Raw genomic sequence first — 17,002 nt, 5'->3', positions numbered from 1 at the left:
CTCACCCGGACCCAGGATCTGGCTTCACCCGTACCCAGGGACGCTTGGCCTCTCCCAGACCCAGGGGCACGTGGCCTCACCCGGGCTTAGTTGCACAAGGCCTCACCTGGATCCAGGGACACATGGTCTCACCCAGACCCAGGAACGTTTGGCCACTCCCAGACCCAGGGCCACTTGGGCTCACCCGGGCCTAGGTGCACGAGGCCTCATCCGGATCCAGGGACGCATGGTCTCACCCGGACCCAGGGACGCTTGGCCTCTCCCAGACCCAGGGCCACTTGGGCTCACCCGGGCCTAGGTGCACGAGGCCTCACCCGGATCCTGGGACGCATGGTCTCACCCGGACCCAGGGACGCTTGGCCTCTCCCAGACCCAGGGCCACTTGGGCTCACCCGGGCCTAGGTGCACGAGGCCTCACCCGGATCCTGGGACACATGGTCTCACCCGGACCCAGGGATGCTTGGCCTCCCCCAGACCCAGGGCCACTTGGGCTCACCCGGGCCTAGGTGCACGAGGCCTCACCCGGATCCAGGGACATATGGTCTCACCCGGAACCAGGGACGCTTGGCCTCTCCCAGACCCAGGGCCACTTGGGCTCACCCGGGCCTAGGTGCACGAGGCCTCACCCGGATCCAGGGACACATGGTCTCACCCGGACCCAGGGACGCTTGGCCTCTCCCCGACCCAGGGCCACTTGGGCTCACCCGGGCCTAGGTGCACGAGGCCTCACCCGGATCCAGGGACACATGGTCTCACCCGGACCCAGGGACGCTTGGCCTCTCCCCGACCCAGGGCCACTTGGGCTCACCCGGGCCTAGGTGCACGAGGCCTCACCCGGATCCAGGGACACATGGTCTCACCCGGACCCAGGGACGCTTGGCCACTCCCCGACCCAGGGCCACTTGGGCTCACCCGGGCCTAGGTGCACGAGGCCTCACCCGGATCCAGGGACACATGGTCTCACCCGGACCCAGGGACGCTTGGCCTCTCCCAGACCCAGGGCCACTTGGGCTCACCTGGGCCTAGGTGCACGAGGCCTCACCCGGATCCAGGGACACATGGTCTCACCCGGACCCAGGGACGCTTGGCCTCTCCCAGACCCAGGGCCACTTGGGCTCACCCGGGCCTAGGTGCACGAGGCCTCACCCGGATCCAGGGACACATGGTCTCACCCGGACCCAGGGACGCTTGGCCTCTCCCCGACCCAGGGCCACTTGGGCTCACCCGGGCCTAGGTGCACGAGGCCTCACCCGGATCCAGGGACACATGGTCTCACCCGGACCCAGGGACGCTTGGCCTCTCCCAGACCCAGGGCCACTTGGGCTCACCCGGGCCTAGGTGCACGAGGCCTCACCCGGATCCAGGGACACATGGTCTCACCCGGACCCAGGGACGCTTGGCCTCTCCCAGACCCAGGGCCACTTGAGCTCACCCGGGCCTAGGTGCACGAGGCCTCACCCAGATCCAGGGACACATGGTCTCACCCGGACCCAGGGACGCTTGGCCTCTCCCAGACCCAGGGCCACTTGGGCTCACCCGGGCCTAGGTGCACGAGGCCTCACCCGGATCCTGGGACGCATGGTCTCACCCGGACCCAGGGACGCTTGGCCTCTCCCAGACCCAGGGGCACGTGGCCTCACCCGGGCTTAGTTGCACAAGGCCTCACCTGGATCCAGGGACACATGGTCTCACCCAGACCCAGGAACGTTTGGCCACTCCCAGACCCAGGGCCACTTGGGCTCACCCGGGCCTAGGTGCACGAGGCCTCATCCGGATCCAGGGACGCATGGTCTCACCCGGACCCAGGGACGCTTGGCCTCTCCCAGACCCAGGGCCACTTGAGCTCACCCGGGCCTAGGTGCACGAGGCCTCACCCAGATCCAGGGACACATGGTCTCACCCGGACCCAGGGACGCTTGGCCTCTCCCAGACCCAGGGCCACTTGGGCTCACCCGGGCCTAGGTGCACGAGGCCTCACCCGGATCCAGGGACACATGGTCTCACCCGGACCTAGGGACGCTTGGCCTCTCCCAGACCCAGGGCCACTTGGGCTCACCCGGGCCTAGGTGCACGAGGCCTCACCCGGATCCAGGGACACATGGTCTCACCCGGACCCAGGGACGCTTGGCCTCTCCCCGACCCAGGGCAACTTGGGCTCACCCGGGCCTAGGTGCACGAGGCCTCACCCGGATCCAGGGACACATGGTCTCACCCGGACCCAGGGACGCTTGGCCTCTCCCAGACCCAGGGCCACTTGGGCTCACCCGGGCCTAGGTGCACGAGGCCTCACCCGGATCCAGGGACACATGGTCTCACCCGGACCCAGGGACGCTTGGCCTCTCCCAGACCCAGGGCCACTTGGGCTCACCCGGGCCTAGGTGCACGAGGCCTCACCCGGATCCAGGGACACATGGTCTCACCCGGACCCAGGGACGCTTGGCCTCTCCCCGACCCAGGGCCACTTGGGCTCACCCGGGCCTAGGTGCACGAGGCCTCACCCGGACCCAGGGACGCTTGGCCTCTCCCCGACCCAGGGCCACTTGGGCTCACCCGGGCCTAGGTGCACGAGGCCTCACCCGGATCCAGGGACACATGGTCTCACCCGGACCCAGGGACGCTTGCCCTCTCCCAGACCCAGGGCCACTTGGGCTCACCCGGGCCTAGGTGCACGAGGCCTCACCCGGATCCAGGGACACATGGTCTCACCCGGACCCAGGGACGCTTGGCCTCTCCCCGACCCAGGGCCATTTGGGCTCACCCGGGCCTAGGTGCACGAGGCCTCATCCGGATCCAGGGTCGCATGGTCTCGCCCGGACCCAGGGACGCTTGGCCTCTCCCAGACCCAGGGGCACGTGGCCTCACCCGGGCCTAGGTGCCCGAGGCCTCACCCGGATCCAGGGACACATGGTCTCACCCGGACCCAGGGACGCTTGGCCTCTCCCAGACCCAGGGCCACTTGGGCTCACCCGGGCCTAGGTGCACGCGGCCTCACCCAGATCCAGGGACACATGGTCTCGCCTGGACCCAGGGGTGTGTGGGCTCTCCCTGACCCAGGGGCGCTTGGCCTCGCCCGGGCACGGGATCCAGCGTCATCCGGGTCCAGGGGCACTTGGCCTCACCCGGACCCGGAGTCCGGCCTCACCTGGACCCAGGGGCATGTGGCCTCACCTAGACCCAGGGACGTGAGGCCTCACTTATACCCAGAGGCGTGTGACCACACCCGAGCCCAGAGGCGCGCAACCCCGCCCGCACCCGGGTCTCAGTGGGGCCCCGTCTTCCCGATCCCAATTCCTGCCGGTCAATCCCCCCTCAGCAATTCCCCTGGCCATCCTTCCGGGGCTCCAGTATGGCTGCTGCAGAACTCGTCGGGCGGCGGCTCGGCGAAGCTCCGGTGCACCCGGTGCATGGCGGTGGGCCAGTCTGGCGTCGCTCTGTCGGCCCTTGGGTCTGCATCGGTGGCCGGTCGCCGAGCATGCGCACCTGGCCGCTTCCGGGGCGTTGAGATTCTTGACGGACTCAGAGGTCAGCAAGCGCGGAGTCTCTCACCCCATGTCTCATAGGGGCTCGTCTGTCCGTGCTTGGCTGCCAGTGGAGCCGTCCCCTCAGCCGGAGACCGCCGGGGGAACTGCGCCGAGCACGTTCCAGGCCGCTGTTGTATCGCCTGAGCCATAGTTCTTTTGTGTCGCCTGAGCTGTAGTTCTTAAAGTGTGGTCTTTGGGTCACCGGCATCAGCATCATCCCACATCCCCCTCTTTTATTCTAGTTGTAGAGCATCTACTCAGCCAGCCCTATGGTGGTCTTGGATGGTGTCTCTAAGTTCCTTCTTAATGGTTTGTTAGTGAGGTTTTATTATGGAGTGATTTTTATATAGCACTCTTTAGCTCTCCTGTAATAAATATAGAAAGTATACTGAGGTAAAACTTTTAAGTCAAAGTGTATTATAGAATGGAATTGATGTCAAAGTGCTGCTCTCGTCTAACTCTTGTCTTTATAGTGGAATGCCATAAAATAATTCAGGCCATATTTTCAAAAGACGCTTTTTAAAGGATATTCAATAGCCTTCCTTAGTAGTTCATAGTTATAATTGTCAATATTTTGTAATCATTGTTTTCAGGAAATTTTTCTAGTTGAAGTCCTTCCTACTGCAGATTTCAACTTTAGGTTGTCTCAGTGGAGCCTGAGTTCAGCTATGTTTTTAAAAGTAACAATATGATAACGTAGGTTAAGTTTTTCTGCTTTCAGTACAGGCTGGCCTAAGCAGCCAGATTCTACTTCACTCTTGTATGAGATGCTGCACATGAACACTGGGGAACGGGGGGAGCAGCCCTAGAGCTGAGGATCAGCTCCTTCAGGCACTGTTTTTACATCTGAATCCTTAGTGGTCTGGGCAGGAAGGATAGTTAGAGCATAGTGCTTCCTGGTGACGCATTAGCTGTTCATTTGCAAAGGATGCCTTTCTCAAGAATTTGGCCACAGCTCTCTTACATATAAGGGAAGCCAAACATTTTGTTTTAGTATTCCAGCCTCTGTAATAGAAGAAGACTAGTAAATGACTTTTGAGTAGATATTCCACAAGGTCTGCATCAGGCCTTTTTAAAATTATCTATCACCCTAGCCGGTTTGGCTCAGTGAATAGAGCATCGGCCTGCGGACTGAAGGGTCCTGGTTTGATTCCAGTCAAGGGCATGTGTCTCAGTTGCAGGCTCGATTCCCAGCCTGGTCTGGGCACATGCGGGAGGCAACCAGTATATGTCTCTGTGTCCCTTTGTGTCTCTCTCACATCTCTCTCTCTCTCTCTCTCTCTCTCTCTCTCTCTCTCCCCCATCTCTTTCCCCCCTTCCACTCTCTAAAAATCAATGGGTGAGGAGTAACAAAAAATAAAATTATTTATCATCCCCAACCCCTGTGTTTTTTCTGTAGACTGCACCTTGCCCCCACCATTTCTAGTTGAGAATCACTACCATAGCTACTTGTATTAGTCATGTTCTCCAGAGAACAAAACAGGGTGTGTGTGGGTTTGGGTGTGTGTGTAGAGAGAGTTATTTTAAGAAATTGGCTCACATGATGTGGAGGCTTAGTAAGTCTAAAATCTGTAGGATAGGCCAGTAGACTGGAGACCCAGGGAAGAGTAGTAGTAATTTGAGTCCAGAGACTGTCTGCTGGCAGAATTTCTTCTTCCTCAGAGGAGATGAGTCTTTGTTAAGACCTTTAGCAATTGGATGAGGCCCACCATTATGTCTTTACTCAAAGTTCACTGATTTAAATGTTAGGCTCATCATCCTAGAAACAAACAATATTTGACCATATATCTGGGCACTATGCCCAGCTTTATTAGCACATAAAACTAACCATCTGTTAGAGGTGTTAATGTCAGGTTCCTCAGGTGTTTGGGCCAGAAAAAGATTTGAAAATCATGCATAGTTTCAAGTGTGGAGATACTATGCAAAAAACATCAGTTCCTTTGTATTTGTCATAAAAAAACATAGCTGACTCTATTTTCATCTGTACAGCCATCTCTATAACACTAGAGTCTTTTTACATAGAACACTAGAGGCCCAGCGCACGATTAAATTGTGCGGGTAGGGTCCCTAGGCCTAGCCTCCTGCGATCGGGGACATCTTCTGCCTGTTTGCTAGTCCCTAGGCCCAATGCTGCCTCCGCCGCCGCCACTGAGCTGCCAGGCTGTTGGGATCACCAGCTCATCCCCAGCCGCTGCCGCTGCTGCTGGGGCTTGAGGCGCTGACAAAGGGGAGCACGGCAGGGGATCCGGGTGCACATGCGTGCACCAGGCCAAAAGCCTCCGGCAGAGGCTTTTAGCCTAGAGCCAGCGCGGACAACCGGCTCCCTGCCTCTGATGGCAGGGGAGCTGGGTGTCCGGGGTGTCCGAGGCAGCCCCTCTCAGTAGCCGCCAATCCAGCCATTGAGAGGCGCGGGGGGCGGGAGTCCCACCCCCCGCGCCTCTCAATGGCTGGATATGCCACCCCAAGTCCCGCCCCCCAGCCTCCCGCCGCCCAATCGTGGGCGTAATGGAGTGATGGTTATTTGCATATTACCTTTTTATTAGGTAGGATAATTTAATGAGAATAAATATTGGTTGGTTACCTTTTACTATTATGTGTGCTTCAGATAGACTTGGGGAGTAAAATTAGGAAGAAGAATAGAGGCAGAAACAGAGGGAGAGATGTGAGAAAACGAGATGGCTGGAAAAGAATAAGAAGAGAAAATAAGAGAGATGAAAGAGCTGAATTGGTCCTAAGCTGACCCAGAAAGTTTCCCAGTATGCTCTTGTTTCATAATCATCAGTTACCTAGGAAAAGATCTTGGAGGATTAGATGAGGTAGGAAAGAAGCTAGAGAATTAGGAAAACTAGCGGCCCAGTATACGAATTCATGCATAGGTGAGGTCCCTCGGGGTGGCCTGTGGAGATCAGGCCCCAGCTCGTGCCCCCAGCCTCACAGCCCTGCCTGGCACCCTGTGTTGGCCTGGCACCGCTTCCTCACCTGCTCCGCCATCCCACCTGCGGGGCAATTGATTGGGTCTGCATCCCCCGCCTGGCTCCCTCAGTGTCTGGGAGTTAGTAGCGGCCCCGCACTTACCACTGCCGCTGGTCACACCGTCTGTGGGGCGATCAGCAGGGCAATCGGGCCCCCACTTACACCCACCTTGGCTTGGCACCTCCCGCTCAACTGCTCCACCAGCCTGTTGCAGTCCCACTCTCATCAGGGCTGGCAGCACCTCCACTGCTGCCAGAACTGCATCGTAGATGCCCTCCATATTCTGTGCCGCCCCCTGGTGGTCAGCACACATCATAGCGAGCAGTCGAACAACCGCCAAAGGGGACAATTTGCATATTAGGCTTTTATTATATAGGATAAGAAAATATCGGAGTTGAGAAATTATAGAGATGAGGAATATGGGTGACAAATAAGGGGGGGACATGCTGTATCCTTAACTATAGGGTGATAGTTTTTGTTTTCTTTTATATATTTATTCTTTTCTTATTTCTCACGTTAGGTTTTAGGTGGGTATGAAATAAATGGAAATAGTTAAATTAAAAAGCAAGTAATTTTGCATTCACAATCAGTTGTGTGTTTTTTATAATGCATTCAGTATTTTTACTGCCACTTTTAGTTATGTATGTCTGTTAAATATTATTTATGGGCAGCTATGATGCAGTGATGAAGACCATGGCATTGAAAAAATATAATGAACTTTTTATTGAAGTATGACATGTTTACAGAATATGCACAAATCAGAAGGATACAGATCCATGAATTATACAGTGAACATACCCATGAAATCACAAGGCATTATCAGCACCTCTAAAAGGTTCCTTTATGCTTTATCCCAGTCTCTTCTTTTCAAAAGTAACCATTACAGCTTCTAACATGACTGCCTAGTTTGAACTTTATATCAATGAAATCATACATTCTGAGGACCTATCTTGCCTACTTTATAAAGTTTTTGTGAGAACCAAATTTGTTAAAGGGTACAGTGAAATCACTATAAAATCCTGTGCAGTGTAGGATCATATGGTGATGTTATAACCAAACAAGAGATTTATATTTTCTCTTGGAGGAGTTATCCAGAACCAGAGAGATGAGTTTTTGAGTTTCAGCAATTCATTAGATCAAAACAAATGCTACCACCCTAGACTCGGTGGGGTCAAGCCTTAAAAGCCATGTTACAGTGCCATAGACCCGAAGAAGGGCAAATTCATCAACAATTGGGAACTTTGGCTGTAGAACTCTCCTTTGAAATATAGCTAAAAGCCAGCTCTAATCTTCTCAAACTCATCCTAGGCACTCATCCTTAAGTTAGTTAGCTTTGATTATCATTAGTCCCTAATATGCCTTCCTTTTTTGGGTCTCATTCCCAAAATCTTGATCACATTCAGAAGATCCTCAGAATAATTCGACTATATGTTATTAGCATACTTCCCAATCAAGCTAAATGTGAATTTTCTCCTCAACTCTGAAAATCCAGAAGGTTGTTCTTTTAAACATGCCTTTCCAATGACCCTTTACCCTGAACAGGTTAAGTCCCAAGTTTTTTACTAAATAGCTTATTTCATAGGAGATAGATTTTCAGCTTGAGGATGCCTTCCCAAACTGTAGAGATTCTTTGTAAAACTGTTGGCAAATCTATCTCTCGTAAGAAACAAAAGCATCGCCTTAGCTGTTTTGGCTCAGTGGATAGAGCATTGGAATGGGGACTAAAGGTCCCCCAGGTTCAATTTCAGTCAAGGGCATATGCCTGGATTGTGGGCCCGATCCCAGTAAGGGGCATACAGTAGGCATACAGAGAATCAATGGTTCTCTCTCATCATTGATGCTTCTATCTCTCCCTTCCATCTCTGAAATCAATGAAAATATATATTAAAAAAATAAATCACCTTCATTAAAAAAAATAGCATTTACTCTTTTGGTGTACTTACTAGTAGACTAGTTAGAATTTGTTAAATGTGCCATTGGTCTCTAAATCATTTTTTATACTAAGATGACTGCTCTATGAGGGCAGTATTAACTTCCTGTGCCAGGAAATGTTATAGTGATGTCACTCAATTCCTTGAACTTCTTCCAAGTTACATGCCAAAATCACATAGTGATCCTGTACATTACTTTAAAGGTCAATCAGAGGATACTCAATTGTTTTAAAGCAAAAAATTGGGAACCACTAAGAGAAATAGTTACCCAATTATTCAAGTCAGCTACTTTCTCATATTCTGAGACCAATTAAATGACAATTAATTGTATTTGTTACTCTTTCACTTTAAGGTGCACCCTCTTTCTGGAGCTAAAATTACATAGAAAGGAACTGAAAATTAGATATTTCACGATTTTTCCTTTTGACCACGAACAAAAACTGTATACTCACACCAAATTTTACCTTTCTAGATCGTCTCGAAATGTTTTAAAATGACATGCTATACTAACAAGCACACTTTCAGAGTTGTTATATATAGATAAATTAGTAATTTCATTTGTGATTTGTGAAATGATTGTTCATTCATAATTGTATATTTTACTGAATTAAAAGTGTATGTCAACATCTAAGAAGGAGGAATTGATGCTAATTAAGTGAAGTTCAGGCATCGTCTTCAATGCATTTGGGGGGATATTTTGTCCTACACCAGTGGTCGGCAAACTCATTGGTCAACAGAGCCAAATATCAACAGTACAACGATTGAAATTTCTTTTGAGAGCCAAATTTTTTAAATTTAAACTTCTTCTAACGCCATTTCTTCAAAATAGACTCACCCAGGCCGTGGTATTTTGTGGAAGAGCCACACTCAAGGGGCCAAAGAGCCGCATGTGGCTCGCGAGCCACGGTTTGCCGACCACTGTCCTACACCAATAAAGGTTCTGCTTTTAACAGTGTAGTTTTATTAGGAAAAAAAAAGTATTAGGTAACTAGTAAGGCACAGCTGACAAAAGACGTATTAAGGATTGTTTTTAAGTGCATTATTTACGTAGATTCCACAATATACATCTGTTCATCTAAATCTAACAAGCTCATGGTAGAAATGGTATTAATGGTATCAAGTAATCTTTTCTATGAGTCTACTGTATTCAAAGAAACCAAAGGGTTGAAAAATTAAAGCAGTACCAGAATTCCAATATATGTTACTTTTACTTGAAGATATAATATTAAAATCATGGGAAGCTTTTCACCTCTTTCTCCTTGAAATTTTGCAAAATATATAACTGAAGCATTGAGCAAGACAAGTGTGAAGGAGAGTATGCATCCAGCTCTTCTCTCATTCCTGAGAATGGTGAACATGCACAGAGTGCTGACTCTATAGCTGATTATTATTTCCTGTCATATTTTTACATATCTTGAGTATTCTGTCTCCAAGACGGATAAGGCATAAGAGCCTTGCGATGATTTTGACACTTGGAGAAATAATTTGCCCCAGTCTTTATTATTTCTTACTGATTCTTGTTTTGCTTTACTTTGCCAGGAGTCTTCCTGCCCATTTCTAAAATCACACTTCACCCTCACTTAGACTAGGACTTTTTTCCTGGGTGTCCCTAAGCTTATGGACAGACCGAGCTGCACCTTGTACACTACACTTAGGTGCACCAGCGAATTCCTTTCGAGCTTCTGACTCACCCAGATTGGGCTACTCCCTTCCTCACAGAGCACAAACGCTCTCTCCCTGTTGACCTGTCGGGTAGAGCCATGTACGCTTTTTGTTATTTTCCCTTCCCCTTCCTGAGAAAGGAATGCCCTTGGGTTTCCTTCTCACGGAGCTCATTTGTCCCACCCTGTGTACTAAAGGTGAACTTAACCAGATTGTCTTCAACTAAAGAGTTCTCATATACTTTTCAATTTATTTACTTACAGTTGCCTTAGCTTTTCAGAAAGCTTACTGTCATCACTCATCTAAAAGAGACTTTCCTCACCTTGTGGAGTGTATGATTTCTGTGGAGGAAAGGCGGACCTGATCCCTCAGTAAACCAGAAAGGTGGTGGTTATAAACTTTCTAAATCAACAAGAGTATGTAACTGCTGATGAACAATTATTTTCCACTAAATTAAAAGAAAGACTGACTCTTACTTTTTACTTACATCTTATGAGTTCTAAATGTCCCTTATATGCTTCTAAAAAGTGGCCTTCCGCCCTACCAGTGTGGTTTAATGGTTGATCTTTGGCCCATGAAGCAAAAGGTTGCTGGTTCAATTTCCGGTTGCTGCACATGCCCGGGTTGTGGGCTCGATCCCCAGTAGAGGGCATGCAAGATGCAGCCAATTGATGATGTTTCTCTCTCAATCGATGTTTCCATCTTCCTTCCTCTCTCTCTAAAATAAATAAAAACTTTTTTTTTTAATTATCTTCCCAGGTGCTGAAGCTGATATTTGAAATGGGCTGCTTAAATTAGTCATGCAGATGCTGGCATTTCCTTTTCAGACAATTCATTATATCTTTTGAATGATTCACTAATTACTCTTGGGATAAGGAGTTAACCAGATGGATTGTTCATTGCTCATGTTAAGACCTCATTTTATGGGAATCTTTCCCTGGTTAACCTTACTCACTCTGGATATTCCTTTCCCTCCAACATGTCTGTATATAATTTACATGCCATAGAATGTGGCCTTTAATTGTTCCAGAATCATATTCTGTAAGGCTTTATTATTAGGGGTTCTTTAAATTATTAATTTAGGATCATTATGTCCTCTTGATGAATTACTCATTTTGTTATTATGATACTAGAGGCCCGGTGCATGAAGTTCATGCATTTGGGGGGTCCCTCAGCCTGGCCTGTGCCCTTTTGCAGTCCAGGAGCCCTCGGGGGAGGTCCAACTGATGGTTTAGCACTGCCACAGATGTGGGAGAGGCTCCCACCACTGCCGCTGTGCTCGCCAGCCGAGAGCCCGGCTCAGGGCTTCTGGCTGAGTAGTGCTCCCCCTGTGGGAGCGCACTGACCACAAGTGGGCAGCTCTTGCGTTAAGCGTCTGCCCCCTGGTGGTCAGTGCGCGTCATAGCGACTGGTCGTTCCACTGTTGGGTCGATTTGCATATTAGCCTTTTATTATATAGGATGATATTCTCTATTCCTGGTAATATTCTTTCCTTTTGCACTCGGATGTCGAGTGTGACCTGACACGGTTAGCATCGGTAGCAGCTCGGAACCTGGGACTCTTCAGTCTGCAGGCTGATGCTCTATCCACTGAGCCAAACCGGCTAGGGCTCTGGCAGGATGCTCGCAAAGACCAGCGAGAGGAAGGCACTGCTTCAAGACAGTTTGGATTGGCAGGACTAAATCAGTTTTGATAGATTGATTGGTTTTCTTATGGATTGAATTATCCTGCTTCTTTGTATGTTTGATATATTTTATCAGATGCCAAACATTATGAATTTTAACTTGTTGGATGCTGGATATTTGGGTTTTTCTATAAATGTTCTTGAGCTTCATTGTGGGAACAGTTTGATCCTTTAGGGTCTTGCTTTTAAGGTTCAGTGGATGGGGAATTGGAGAAGTGTTGATTGTAGGGCTAATTATTTCTCTGCTGCTGAAGCAAGACCCTTCTGAGGTCTCTACCCAGTGCCCTGTGAATTATGACGTTTTCCGCATGATTGGTGGGAACAGGTTCTATTTCCAGCCCTGCATGAGCCCAGGCATTATTATCTCTAATATTTTCAGATTTTTTTCCTTGGCCCAAGGTAGTTTCATAACATACATGTGCTGATCAGTACTCTGCTGAATACTAAGAGGTGGCCCTCTGCAGATCTGGCTCACTCTGTACCTCTCCCCTCTCTGGTAGTCTGTCCTGCAGATGCTAGCTGCCTGATCTTTCTGCACCCTCAGTTCAGAGAGGTCACCAAGTTCTGCCTGGGTTCCTGGTCCCTGTGCTGCAGCCTGGCCTCTCCAGGCAGTAAACTGGGCTCACTTTATTTCTTATCTATCAGGAATCACTGTCCTTTGTTGCCTGATCAGTGTGACCTGATCACGTTCGTATATTTTGTTCATTTCCGGGTTATTTTAGTCATGTGGGTAGAAGCCTCCAGAATCATACACTATAGATAGCCTGTTTCCCCAACTAGAATATAAGCTCCCCAAAGGAAAGGACCTTTTATTTTATTTTCCTTATGGTGTTTTTCTAGCTCATCATCTACTATATAGAAACACTCTAAACATTTGTTAAATATTTGTTGATGCGCATATTACAGTATTGAGCAGGTTTCATGTATGTCGTTGGGTCAAAAAATGCATTTCCAGAATCTGCCTCCTGATCCTTTAGTTGGGTTGACTTGAGGTTTGTGTGCTTCCTGTCTAAAGGTATACCCCAAAGTCCCCTCTGGAGATTACAGTGGCCTAGTTGCCTTAAATCTTTTCTGGAACAAGGTAGCTTATAAACATACAAACTGTAAAATTAGAGCCTTTCACCTCTGTAAGAATGAAATAACTAAGAATCATCTCTGTTTTTGGTTATATTACTTTTTTATATGCTCAGCAAGGATGGGAGAATATGTAAAAAAAAGTGTATACTCTCAGAAAAAGAAGGATGAGAACTAGTGAAGAAAGGTCCTGGCAATAAAATTAACACGGTTTATAATCCCTGTCACTGATTTTGGAACAATGATTAGGATCTTGGCAAGATATTCCCTTTTTTTTACCCCCTCTTGGTACAAACATGGTTTTGGATAAATGCCATGCATTGAAATTACTATGATATGAATTCTTATCTTGGTTGCTTCAGTTTCCTTAGCTGCCATTTTATAATTGCAGAAACATTACTGAACTATTTTAACATTTTTAGCAACCAAGAGTCATAGCCCTGCTTTTGTTTGTTTGGTTTCAGCGGGGGTGAGGGAGGAGGAGCGGGATATGCCATTTCATACTTGTCTGAGAGATTTTTTTCTGATCTACTCATTGTTTATTTTCATACTTTGCTGCTATGTAAAGAACCGGAACTTCAGTTTAAAAAATCCAAGACTTTACAATCTTAAATAAGGAAATTAAAGTCATTTAGATAGAATGCTATCTGCTGAAGAATAAAAGTGAATAACTATTTTCTCAGACATTATATTATTTTCAAGTAAATACAAATATAATAATTATAAGTCAGGGCTTTTGACCATATTTCAAGAAGAGGAAAAGTAAAATTAGATCAATACAGGATAACTCACCCTATTTTCAGAGCTATTATACAGATAAGTGCTTATTAACTTGAGTAGGTAAGAATCAGAACTATGTAGAAAGCTTTTTTAAGAATATCCATGCCTAGCCAACCCTCACTCTCTGAGTTTAAAAAACCACTGATATAGCCCTGGCCTGTGTTTAGAGCATTGGCTTGCACACCAAGGGTCTCAGGTTCAATCTCCTGCCCCCAGTTGGGGTGCATGCAGGAGGCAACTGATCGTTATGACTCTCTCACATTGATGTTTCTCTCTCTCTCCCCCTTCCTCCATCAGTCCCTCTCTTCCTTCCACTCTCTCTAAAATCAATGGGGAAAAATATCCTCAGGTGAGGATTAAAAAAAAAAAAAAGAATTAACGTGTCTGTTTACTATGTACTAGTTCCTTTATATATGTTAATAAATCATTTTATCAGAATGAGGTTGAGATTTCTGTAAAGAATAATCCATAATTTGAAAAAACATCAGAAGCAAAATGGAATACTAATAAGTGTTAATAGATGGTTTTGGATAAAAACAATATCAAATTTGCTCGTTTTTCTACCCTATGCAAAAGCACAGGCACACCCTATGTAATACCTCTGCATCTCAAAAGCCTAACATTTCACTCATCCTGGAAGACATTGAGGGCACCAAATTAACCATTAGAAAGGAGACCTATTTATTAGCATTTCATAGTAATTAAGATTTTTAACTTAAATCTAATTGATGTAAGACACATGTTTAGAAAGGCATTTTCTTATATGGAATTGATCCAGCAGTTTGCTAGTTATGTATTTCACAGGAAACAGCTGATTTTGATTAGAAAAACATAAACACACTGTCTGGCTGAATGTGTTTCAAAAATTATCTTTTTTTTTTTCTTTTGCATTTTAAGAGGCAAACATAAATTTACTTAGGAAGACCAAAAACCCTTATTTAATACATTGGCCCCTTGGTGTGTGTGGGGTTTTGTTTTGTTTTGGTGTTTTTTTTTTTAATTAAAATGCAATCCACATCATAGCATTTATCCATTTAACCTGTACAGCGGTGTTTAATACATTCAATGGTGTTTAGTACATTATTAGAGTTGTGCAACTATCACCACAGTCTTAAATTTAGAACATTTTTGTCATCTCCAAAAGAAACCCTGTACTCATTAGCAGTTAATCTCTATTTCTCACTTTAATCTCTAGCTCTAGGAAATCAGTAATCTATTTTTTGTCTCTTTAAATTTGCCTACTCTGGACATTTCATATAAATGGAGTCATACAATATGTATTTATGACTGGCTTCTTTCACTTAGTATGTTTTGGAGATTCACCCATGTTATAGCATGTATCAATGCTTCATACCGTTTTATTGATGAATCATATTTTAATGTATGGATCTATTTATCTTTTCATCAGTGATGGTCATTTAGATTTTTTACACTTTTAACTATCCTATCTAATAAAAGAATAATAGACACAAGATGGCTGCCACAAGATGGCCTGCAGGGGAAGGCAGTTGTGGGCAGTTAGGAGTGACCAGGCCAGCAGAGGAGGGCAGTTGGGGGGGGACCAGGCCTGCCGTGGGGGGCAGTTGGAGGGAACCAGGCCTGCAGGGAGGGCAGTTGGGGGGCGGGGGGGACCAGGCCTGCAGGGGAGGGCAGTTGTGGGCGATCGGGCCAACTGGGAGGGCAGTTAGGGGTGACTGGGCCGGCAGAGGAGGGCAGTTAGGGGCGACCAGGATGGTAGGGGAGGGCAGTTAGGGGCAATCAGTCCAGCCAGGGAGCAGTTAGTCATCGATCAGGCTGGCAGGCAGAAGTGGTTAAGGGCAATCAGGCAGAGACAGGCGAGCAGTTGGGATCCAGCAGTCCTGGATTGTGAGAGGGTGAGAGGGGTCCCAGTTTGGAGAGGGTGCAGGCTGTACTGAGGGGGACCCCCTTCCCCCCCCCCCACCCCCGTGCACGAATTTCGTGCACTGGGCCTCTAGTTATAAATAATGCTGCTATGAACATTTGTGTACAAGTTGTCATGTAGGCACATGTTTTTACTTCTTTTGGGTATATATCTGTAAGTGGAATTGCTTGATCACATGGTAAACATGTTGAACAACTTGAAAAACTGCCCATCTGTTTCCCATAGTGGCTGCACCATTTATATTCCCACCAGCAGTATATCAGGGTTCCAGTTACTCCACATCCACACCAACACTTGTTTTTCTTTTTATTATAGCTGTACAGTGATAGTGCATTGTGATTTTGATTTTCATTTCCCTAAGGACTAATGATACTGAGCATTTTTAATGTGCTGTTAGATAGCTGAATCTTCTTTGGATTAAATGTCTCTTCAATTCCTTTGCCTATTTTAAAATTGGTTTGTCTTTTTATTATTGATTTACATCAATCAATATTTGATTTATTATCAATAAAATTTTTAATATATTCTAGGTATGTTACTTATGAGTTTTATGATTTGAAAATTTTTCTCTCATTCTGTGGGTTGTTTCTTCACTTTTTAAAAAAATTTAAATTCTTTATTGTTTAAAGTATTACATATGTCTCGTTTTTCCCCCAATGACCTCTCCCTGGCGGCTCCCACCCCCCCAGCACATGCCCTCACCCCCCTAGTGTCTATGTCCATTGGTTATGCTTATATGCATGCATACAAGTCCTTTAGTTGATCTCTTACTCCCCTCTCCCATCCCCTAACTCCCAACCTGCCTGCCTTCCCTCTGAAGTTTGACAGTCTGTTCGATGCTTCTGTCTCTGGATATATTTTTGTTCATCAGTTTATGTTGTTCATTATATTCCACAAATGAGTGAGATCATGTGATATTTATCTTTATCCAACTGGCTTATTTCGCTTAGCATAATGTTCTCCAGGTCCATCCATGCTGTTGCAAATGGTAAGAGTTCTTTCTTTTTCACAGCAGCGTAGTATTCCATTGTGTAGATGTACCACAGTTTTTTAAGTTTCTTCACTTTCTTGATAGTATCATTTGCTCCATAAAAGTTTTTAATTTTAATATAATCCAGTTTATCTATGTTTTCTTTTGATGCTTGTGCATTTGTTGTTATAGGTAACAATCCATTGCCTAACTCAAGATTTATGTGTTTTTCTAAGAGTGTTACAGTTTAAACTTTTACATTGAGGTCTGTAATCTTGATGAAATGATAATTCTTTCTCAATTGAATTGTCTTGGTACCCTTGTAGAAATTCAGTTGACCATAAATATTAGTTTATTTCTGGACTCTCAATTCTGTTTTATTGATCTAAATGTCTTTCCTTATACACCATACACTGGCTTGATTACAGTAGCCTTATTAAGTTTTGAAATTGGGAAGTATGAGTTCTTCAACTTTGTTCTTCTTTTTCAAGATTGTTTGGCTAT

At 46.7% G+C, this 17,002-nt stretch overlaps 1 protein-coding gene across 4 annotated transcripts in view; it reads left to right on the top strand.

The window, feature by feature from the left end:
* Positions 1 to 17,002, top strand: part of TMOD3 (tropomodulin 3) — a 73,646-nt gene that overhangs the window by 34,764 nt on the left and 21,880 nt on the right. The gene's annotated exons all lie outside the window — the stretch shown is intronic.

The sequence above is a fragment of the Eptesicus fuscus genome, chromosome 5 (genome assembly GCF_027574615.1).
Source record: "Eptesicus fuscus isolate TK198812 chromosome 5, DD_ASM_mEF_20220401, whole genome shotgun sequence".
Taxonomy (NCBI): Eukaryota; Metazoa; Chordata; class Mammalia; order Chiroptera; family Vespertilionidae; genus Eptesicus; species Eptesicus fuscus.
The sequence above is the reverse complement of the archived record's forward strand: the minus strand, read 5'-3'. Positions and strand labels throughout refer to the sequence as shown.